The sequence below is a fragment of the Saccostrea cucullata genome, unplaced genomic scaffold (assembly GCF_032062105.1).
Source record: "Saccostrea cucullata isolate Sc308-1 unplaced genomic scaffold, CSIRO_AGI_Scuc_v1 ctg14225, whole genome shotgun sequence".
Lineage (NCBI taxonomy): Eukaryota > Metazoa > Mollusca > Bivalvia > Ostreida > Ostreidae > Saccostrea > Saccostrea cuccullata.
This window is the reverse complement of record NW_026920035.1, coordinates 7402-16527: the sequence shown is the minus strand read 5'-3', so window position 1 is coordinate 16527 and position 9126 is coordinate 7402. Positions and strand designations below refer to the sequence as shown.

Sequence of the window (9126 nt, the reverse complement as noted above, 5' to 3'; positions counted from 1 at the left end):
ACAACATAAAGATGTGCAGACAAACGCAGCTAGATTAAAATAGAGGAGGGAGATTAATGGTGAGTAAGAGGACATTTATAGATGACTTGGCAAACGGCAAAATGTTCTGTAAAATTAAAAAAAAATATATCATTAATTCAAACGAAGAATAATTTTTTTAAAGCTGGCAGCAAAAATATTTCTGAAATGATGTGAAATGTGAAATAAGGCATCGGAAATTTGATTTTTATTCTGGAATAGATTGTAAGTAAAACCCATTTCTTTTATCGAAAAATAAATCACAGAACTCACATTTCATGCGAAAACCATATCTTTTTTATTTTTATCTATATACGTATGTAATTGTTGGTGTCCTGTAGATGTGCAAATAAGTTTTGAAAATTTGAGGTTCTGAAAACGATTTAAATAATTAAAAAAAAACGTGTTCTCAGAACTCTTCTTAAGGATATTCGATCCTCAGAGAGGAGGGATAACTTCAAATTTTTTTAATTCTATTTGAAATACATCAAGATGAAGCTTGAAAATGATTTTTTTTCATGCAACAATTTTCATTACATTTATCTTCATGAGTTTCAAGGTCTTTGGACATCTTAGAAAAGGTCCTGTAAGAGTTGACAAATTTAACCCTATAAAAGGAGAAAAAAAATTACAATTTTAGAGAGATAAGATTTTATTGAATCCAGCCAAAGATATCAATGCTTATTAGCAAAGATATCATGAAATGAGAAGTGATTTTTGGTGTCTTGCAGTGATAGTTACAGCCTTTTACACAATGTATTATAGAATACATGGCGGAAATAGAGACAAAAAGTATCAAACACGTATAACAAGCATGACAATTTCTCTGAATGCCTGGATACCTATCGTTTTTTAACCTAAAATATATTTGTTTATCAATTTGCAATTAGAAAATGCATTGCTCATATTCCAATTTTGTTTTTTCTGCAAAAAATATTGGATGTCTGGCATTTTTCCCTTTTTAATATGATTAATTTTAATCATTAACTTTAAAGAAATACTGTGGATAAATTTACATAACTTTATGGATTTAGAGACACTTTCATGAGTATTTTTGATTACTTAACGCAGCACAGTTAAGGTTGAAGTAAGGAGGCAGGGCCTAATTTATACGGGAAAGGTTAACTATGAACTGCTTATTTTATAAACCTGAGGATCGGACTACCTTAACCAATACAAATCGTGAACACAACATTAACATGGATCTCTGGAAACAATAAGGTCAGAGCAAGTGCGTGGGGAGAGTAAGCACCCTCTTTAGACCGGTTTTGCATGTCGCAAGTCCTCTGATCAGGTAATTGGAACAAACCATAGTCTAAAAAAGTATAAAACAACGGCCTTTGTTATTTGTTTGAAACCTTTAAGGCAAAATTCAACCCAACGATAAACGGAGTTTGCTAATATTGATCTTTTATTAGCCGTAGATATTAAGGAATGCTCACAAGACTGATGAAAGTCCTGTAACCTAAATTTATTTGATAGTAGCCTGCTTCTGTTTTTTAATTTCATCCTACTTTTGCGCAAGAATATGATCTATTTATAAAATGAAGACATATTAAAAAAAATAAGGATGTGAAAATGGAATATGTGAAGTCAATTCTTTTGACAAACAGTTTGGTATCCCTTTCGGAAACTCCTCATATTAATCAAGAATCCCCTCAACCTAAAGAAACATTTTAGGCAAGTTTGGTTGAAATTACATTGTAGTAGAATTTGTTAAGGTTTATTGAAAAAGTTGAAGGTGTAAAATATTTCGACAACAAACATTTGGACATTGGATGAGTTAAATTAAGGAATTTTCAGTTTCCATGATCCTGTATGGGGCGTGTTTTGCAACCTTTGAATCCAAGATTCGCCGCCTGCAAGAGATCTCTCTCAATCCAAAAAAAAATGTCTTATAAATCTTTCATTTGTCTAATTGATACCGTATATTGTTCATAAAATTGGTATTAAACACTAATAGAATTCTTAATGACACAGAGGCCTTTCTTTGATTACACCTTTTTATGGAGTTGTTCACGGTTTCATAAACACCCGAGAAGACGTGTAATCTATTTTATGTTGGATTTTTATGGCATTGTTTTTCCCTTCAATCTACCACTTGATCAAAATAAGATCGGAAATAATTTTCTCATCCGCATCTTTAATAAAGATTCCTGTGGAATTATTTCCAAAATTCCAACTGAAAGGTATGAAGGTTTTTATTTATGATTGATTTCATTCAATTAATCGGAAAATTTCTAGTCATGCAAGGCTACCATAAACACACCCTAGTACCGGTCAATGGGGGAAAATCTGTGCTTCCGGCACACTTTAGTTTTCTTTGGTTATAATCTTTGAGATTAAAAAATAAAAATGGGAATTAACCAAGAAAATGAATAAGACGAAAGAATTTTCATTTGTAGCCCTGCTGGTCGTTCATAAAAGGATAATAACACAGACTCTGTTTACAGTCAAGCATCTGAGGAGATTTTGTTTGGGTGTCACAAATACAACGAAGATACTGTGAATTGAATGAAATCATCAATGAAAATCAAGACATGACCAATGCAAGCCTTCCTTGGAGAGCGGAGACTTCGGACATTGGACCGGATAATAGATTTAGCGTACTTTCAGCAACCCAAAGAAAAGTTTTCAGTTAGCCTGACTGGTGCCAAATGGTAGGTGTATTTTCAACTTCACGTAGTTTCACCATCCGGTCCATTCGTTCATTCATATTATAAACCATCCGTCGGATACCCATTTGTGTTTTTACTCATCACCAATCACCTGGGTCTGGGGCCATAAACTAAGACAAGATTACTTTTTAATATCAGTCTCACTTTTTCCAAAGGAATTTATAGTGGAAAAACACTGGAAATCCGACGATGATGATCAAGTCCAGAGGCAAAATTTTCAAAAGGAAGAAATATGCTTCACAAATAAGAGAATTCTTCAATTTATCACCAAATATTTAGAACTGGTTTATTTTTTTTTTCAGTCACCAGTTTCAGAAAGATGAACACAAATGTATTAAAACAATACGCTTGCCAAAACTTAAAAACAAAAGGTAAGCTGTGATCACACACACTGAAGATACTACTTAAGAGCCTGTCTACGAGAAAACCATGCAGATATATAGAAAAATGCTCTGATAGGCACTCTCAAGAACAAACTAATTTTTATTATGAACTTAAAGGACACCCAATGAAAGTCAAAAATATGTTGTTTATTTTTGCATCGGTTGTTTCTATTTTTAGTAACAGCCAATAATTCATTTTGGTCAATATTCAAGGGAAAATGCAAAAAAGTTGGTGAAAAAATGACAATTTCAATAGTTAAAAGTAAAAAAGAAAAAAACAATATATAAATAAAAGGGCCATGTTTTCTCATAGAATTAAGTCGTAAAATTAAGTTGGAATCATTTTTTTTTGTAAAACCCCTATATAGATGGCTGTCACGAGGGCACAAATATTGGCATGGTGCCAAGAAATGATAATGGTTCATTTTTTGTTAATATTCAGGGATACATTTCTTAGAAAGTAACGCTTCTTTTTTCAGAATTTTGTGCATTTAAGAATCTCTAGGATATTATCCAAACAATATGTAAAATCCACCTTTGGACTCTCAAGGACAGAAAAGTTATATCGTAATGAAATTACCCCAAATTCAAATGAGGGAAAAATTCATGATTTTATAAGTTTTACTTTTAACAGTAATTTTAATGAATTTTGTGTAAAATATTTACAAATATAAACAATGAAAATTATTTTTAATCTTATAAAAGCTATAAATAATTTTTCCCTGCTTTTCCTGTGAAAAAAAAACGTATTTTACTATTTATTTAGATTTTGTTAGAATTATCTCCCCTGTTGCGCTCTTCTGTAGAGAAGGTAGATAATGATTATGTTTACGAAGTTTATAAACAGATTTCTGTCATCTAATCGTTTAAGGCATCAATTATGTGTGATTTGAAGAAAATTGTCCCTCCTGTGAATGTAATTTGTTACGTATATACTAGTGGCCTATGTTTAAAATGCATAAAACATTATGAAAACCATCGGGATCGAAGTACTCCGTTACCACGTGTAAACATTATGGCATCCTGAGACGTTTTGTTTACCGTTTTGTACGTCCCTAGAAAAAGATTCAAGTGCGTGAATTGTCAACGAGTCTTCGGATTATGGCTCTGATTTTGATGAATATGATTCTGACAGCATTTGGTAGCAAGACGGATGTAGTTATGTGATGATACCGAATCAACAATGTTTGAATTTGAAAAAGAAACAGGTAGGTGGATCTTGGTTTATATTACTATGTACCTTATAAAAAGGCCTATTGATAGGTGAAAATATAAATAAATAAACAATTTTGATGGGGACTTGATTATGGACAAGAGAAGATTTTTACAAGACACTATCAGGTCTGGTACAATCACTAGATATAGCTATAAATACGTCCACTAGCTTGAATTTATACACAACATGACAAAAGGAAACGGTTTAGATTTATTAGAATGAACACATCACATAATAAATCAAAAACACATGTACAACACAAGGTTAAGTACAAATAAATTAAAAACAAATACTATTGTAAAAATACATTACCAAAAAACTTTGGCATCTTGGGGGCTGCTCTCTGATTTATACCTACTTAGTCAGCTTTATTTACCTACCTGAAGTAGCTTTATTTAGCTACCAAATTAATTTTTTCTATAAAAAATACCTATGTAGCTAAATCTAGTGATTGTACTGGACCTGAATATATACCTAGCAAACCTGTCAAGAGAAATTTCAACAATTGTTCAAGTTTGGTACTTTTACATGTAGCAATAAAAATATCTGTATAAATTCAACAATATTGCAAAATAATTATAAATAGCATAAGTAGCCTTTGTGGGGTGATGAAGAGGGGATGAAAAGTTGAATAGGTCCAGGGTTTTCAAAGACTGTTTACTAATAGGGTACATTAAGAATTGGATAGGTGGGTCTTCACTGTCAATTAAATCACCATTATTGCCTTATATGTGGCTGCTTGATTATAAAAAATCTCATAATCTCATACTTTTAAAATAAAGGTCACCATGTGTTCCTTGACAAGTTTGTGTTTAAAACATAACTAATTAAATATTATAAATATAAGTCTGGGAAATTATACGTTGTAAAGAATATTTCCTTTCATTCTTATATTTCTCGTGCAATTTCAGATTATTCAAATTCATTTCCCTGGTTAGGGCTGGGCTTTACAATGGGATTTTCAGCTGTGGAGCTATAAAGAATTACTACATAGGGTGTCCAATGTAGTTTTGTGTACAGAATCCAGAAATAAGAAGAGGAAAGACAATGCAGATGCAGCATTAGAATTACCAACTACTTATCACTGCTGAGGAAATGGTAAAGATGTGTTATATTATTATACCTCTACTGTCATTACTCTGTATAAATTAATACCATAAAACTCTATTTCCCTGATAAGTGACTATTGCCCTCATCTGAAGACTACTCCCTGGAAAATCAGAGTTGCTCCCTTGGACTACTCCCTCATGAATATTTATTAGTAATTTTAACCAATCAAAGTGTTCAGTGGGTGGAGTGTTCAAGGAATCTCGAGTCTGTGATGTCATGTTATTAGCAATGTAGCCATGACATCAAAACATTTCGACGTGCGATGTCAAAATCATACTTGAATTCTACCAAAATGAAGACAACGATAATTTTTCGAAATGTCAGTGAAAATACTTTTTAAAAAATAATTTAATTGTTTAAGGACACGATGCTTCACTTATCATACATTGTGTTAAACCGCATGCATTTGTAATTATGCCTCTACAGTTTATTTTTAAATGTTGGAATATCTGGTTAAAAAAATTTAAATCGCCTATCATTGTTTCGGTATAATAAAAAAGTTATGGAATGGGAACTCGGGAAATAACAAATTTATTGTTCCCCTCGGCAGAAAATTATTTCCTCTGGGAAATAGTTTCCTCCCTCTGGGAATCATAAATTTGCTATTTCCCTCATACCCATTTCATAACTGTATACTATAGTACATGGAAAGGAATTGCCTTGTCTGTCTGTCAATTTGCCACATGCATTTTTCCCTACTCTATTACTTTACTTCAAGGATATATGAAGCTCTTGTTTTCTTCAAAGAAAGCCAGAAGAATTTGTGAAGAATCTTACCTAAATCATTTGATGACATTTTCTTCAATTGATTAATTTAAATGTATCATTATCATAAACATGACATTCATTTTAAAAATCTTTGAATATGTCTAGTATGGTTTATTTCAATTTAATTTGAAAACTGTGTTTTTTCACAGGTACCTGCTTTGAGTACTACTCTTGTGTATTTGGAGACAGTCCAGTTGTTCTTTAAACCAGAAGTGGAAATTTCAGTGCTTGTTAAATTTTCTCCAGAAGTTATTGGATGATACATAGGAAGAAAATGGGGTCATACTGAACAAAATAGTTTGGATACACCTTATAGATTTTGAAAGATTGAGACCTCAAGATCAACCCAAATGATATTTAATATGTATCAGGGTTCACTTGCAGGAATACACAGAAATTCAGAGTAAATTTTAAGTGTTTGTTATCTTAGAAAAGATCAAAGTTCAAGGTCAGCAGTGCTTTAGTTTTACCAAATATAAAACTATTATAAAGACTAATTTCCTGTATACAGTTATAGCAAGTAATTCAGAATATGATTTGGGGAAACCTTGATTTTTTCTTTTAAATCTTACCCTAATTTAGAACCATGATGTATACTTAAGCAAGTGGATTTTTTTTCAAGCATACAAAATTTCAAGGTCATTTTAATTTTGGAAGTGAATATAAAATATCAGGAAGCAGTCAAGCATTGTAATTTATTTGTTGTTGAATGTACTTAGTTATTGAGTAATATTAAAATTTTAATATGCAATAAAATTAAAAATTATAAAATAATTAATGTCCTAATTTGTAGATTTTTAAAACTTTGTGTTCATTCATTTTGAGGTTGTTGCCATTACAATATATCTGTCAAGAAAATAGCTCTGATATTCCTTTTTGTTCAGTTTGACCCTTGACCTTTAACATTGTGACCTCAAAATCTAAAGGGGTCCTCAAGAAACCAATGTACTAAATTTCATGTCTGTCAAACAATGGGTCCTCACGATTTTGAATGATTAAAATCTACATACTGGTATATCGAGAATTATAACCCTTGACCTTTGACCTTGTGAACTCCAAATTAAAAGGGGTCATCTACTTATTAGTAGATAACAGTGTACTTTGTTTATTATTTATTAAGGAAGTTTTTTGTTTAAGATAAGAGAGAACACACTTGGTCTACTGATTAACAAACAGGTACTAAACAGTATGTGAATATCACCCTGCTCAAAGAAAAAGTAAAATAATACAATTCTGCTAACCCCCCCCCCCCCAATTTAACCCCATTTAACCCCTTAAAAAATAATTATTGATTGAAAACAAAAATTTTCAATATACTGGTATTTTTCAACAGCAAAATTTGAATTCTTGAAAATATTTAAATCAGCAAATAACTCCTTGCTGAAGTTCAGGGATGACAAAATTTGAAAATTCACAAAAAATGTCCAACTTTAAGTAAAAAGTACAGCAAAATATTTGAGAGTCCAAAGACAGATTTTTTATATAATGTAGACAGACATGTTGTCTAATAATTGGTATGAGATTGAGTTGATTCTAAGCGTTACTTTCTGAGTTATAGGTTTTTGAAAAATGAATATTTTCACCAGTTTTCAAAAATCTGGAAATATGCCAGATTTGTGACCTTTTTGCACTTAAACGAGGGCACAGTTTGTGATTCTGAAAATTTTTCTGAAACAAGTGTGTCTTGTGACTTTCAGCCATATTTGGATATTTTATATCATTATCAAGTAAAATGCTGAATTTTTAAATTTAAAATCCTATAAAATTCCTGTTTTCACCCTGCGTAAGGACCAAGAATTCTATTTTTAGTAACAATGTCGATTTACCCCCTTAAGTGAGACCACACTGAAAAAAATTTTGTGGCAAAATATTTCATATTATAGAAGAAATTTACATACAAAACATGAAGTTGATCTGAGAACCTCGCTCCCATAACCTCTTGCATGGTTTTCTCGTAGACATGCTCTTAAATGGAAAAGTACTATAAAATTACATAAAGAAGGATATATTTGTATCTTTTGTCCACTAAAGTAAGTCATAAACCAAGATGAATATGAGTAGCAGCAGCCTTCAGTTTGGCATTTACAGATTTTTATACCCACTTAATTTACTGGAAAGTTTAATTGAGATCTTTGCACTTACGTTTGCTACAAGATATGTTTTATTAAATGAAGCTCAGAATCCTTTACTTACGTGAGTAACAAGGGCAACGCAAAGCGGAGCATCCCCTTGCAAAGAGCATAAAAAATGAGAGCATAGCCGTAAATCAAAGCAGCTGTTGATTTCGATTCCGATGCAAATTAAATCATTTCCGTTTCGCACTGGACATACTAACACACATACACAAACTACCAGATACACAATTGCACTACTGTATCTCCTCCTACTCCGTTGAGAGGGGATAATAAATAATTACTACATGTACTAAATTAATTGAAATGGTAATGAATCTGAAAAAGACTTAGTGTTTGAAGTTAGATTTGAAAAAAAAATCATACATAATTCCAACTCAAATATTAAAATATATTTTAATTCAAAATCAATTGCTGATCATGATTCCCAGATTTGCTGCATCTTTTAAACGACACGAGATATCTATCCTTTTCTATTGCAGACAGAGAAGACATGTTAGTGTATAATTACTTTGCGTTTCTTTTAGTGGTATTACATTTTGCTTTTATGTCGATTTAAGTGTTATTTTGCTTTGCTTTTGTGCATTGATTGATTTCAAATAAACTGATTTTCATCAGAAATGTCTTTGATGATTTCTGGTCGAATCTTAATATTCCCAGATGTCCATAATGCCCAGTCATTAATGATTGATTTGGCAAATGCAAACGATGTCTTTGAACATGTAAGTTAAAAGACATGCTTCTTGATTTAAGGTTGCAATTAACTATAACTATGCCTTTAATTCAACTATGACATGCAATCAATATGTTGTTTCCCTTGA

The 9126-nt window shown here is 31.5% G+C and overlaps 2 long non-coding RNA genes across 3 annotated transcripts; both read left to right on the top strand.

Annotated features, from left to right (window-relative positions):
* The first annotated feature begins 12 nt into the window (after window positions 1-12).
* LOC134241929 (uncharacterized) lies at window positions 13-8867 on the top strand. Of its 2 annotated transcripts, none has more exons than XR_009986763.1 (4): window positions 13-59; window positions 2472-2678; window positions 2999-3067; window positions 8788-8867. It is a non-coding gene; the product is annotated as an uncharacterized LOC134241929 (long non-coding RNA). The 2 variants fall into 2 exon arrangements; XR_009986762.1 differs by lacking the exon at window positions 13-59 and adding an exon at window positions 182-243.
* On the top strand, window positions 4246-6910 carry LOC134241922 (uncharacterized). Its single transcript, XR_009986761.1, has 3 exons — window positions 4246-4287; window positions 5207-5393; window positions 6323-6910. It is a non-coding gene; the product is annotated as an uncharacterized LOC134241922 (long non-coding RNA).
* Window positions 8868-9126: the final 259 nt, after the last annotated feature.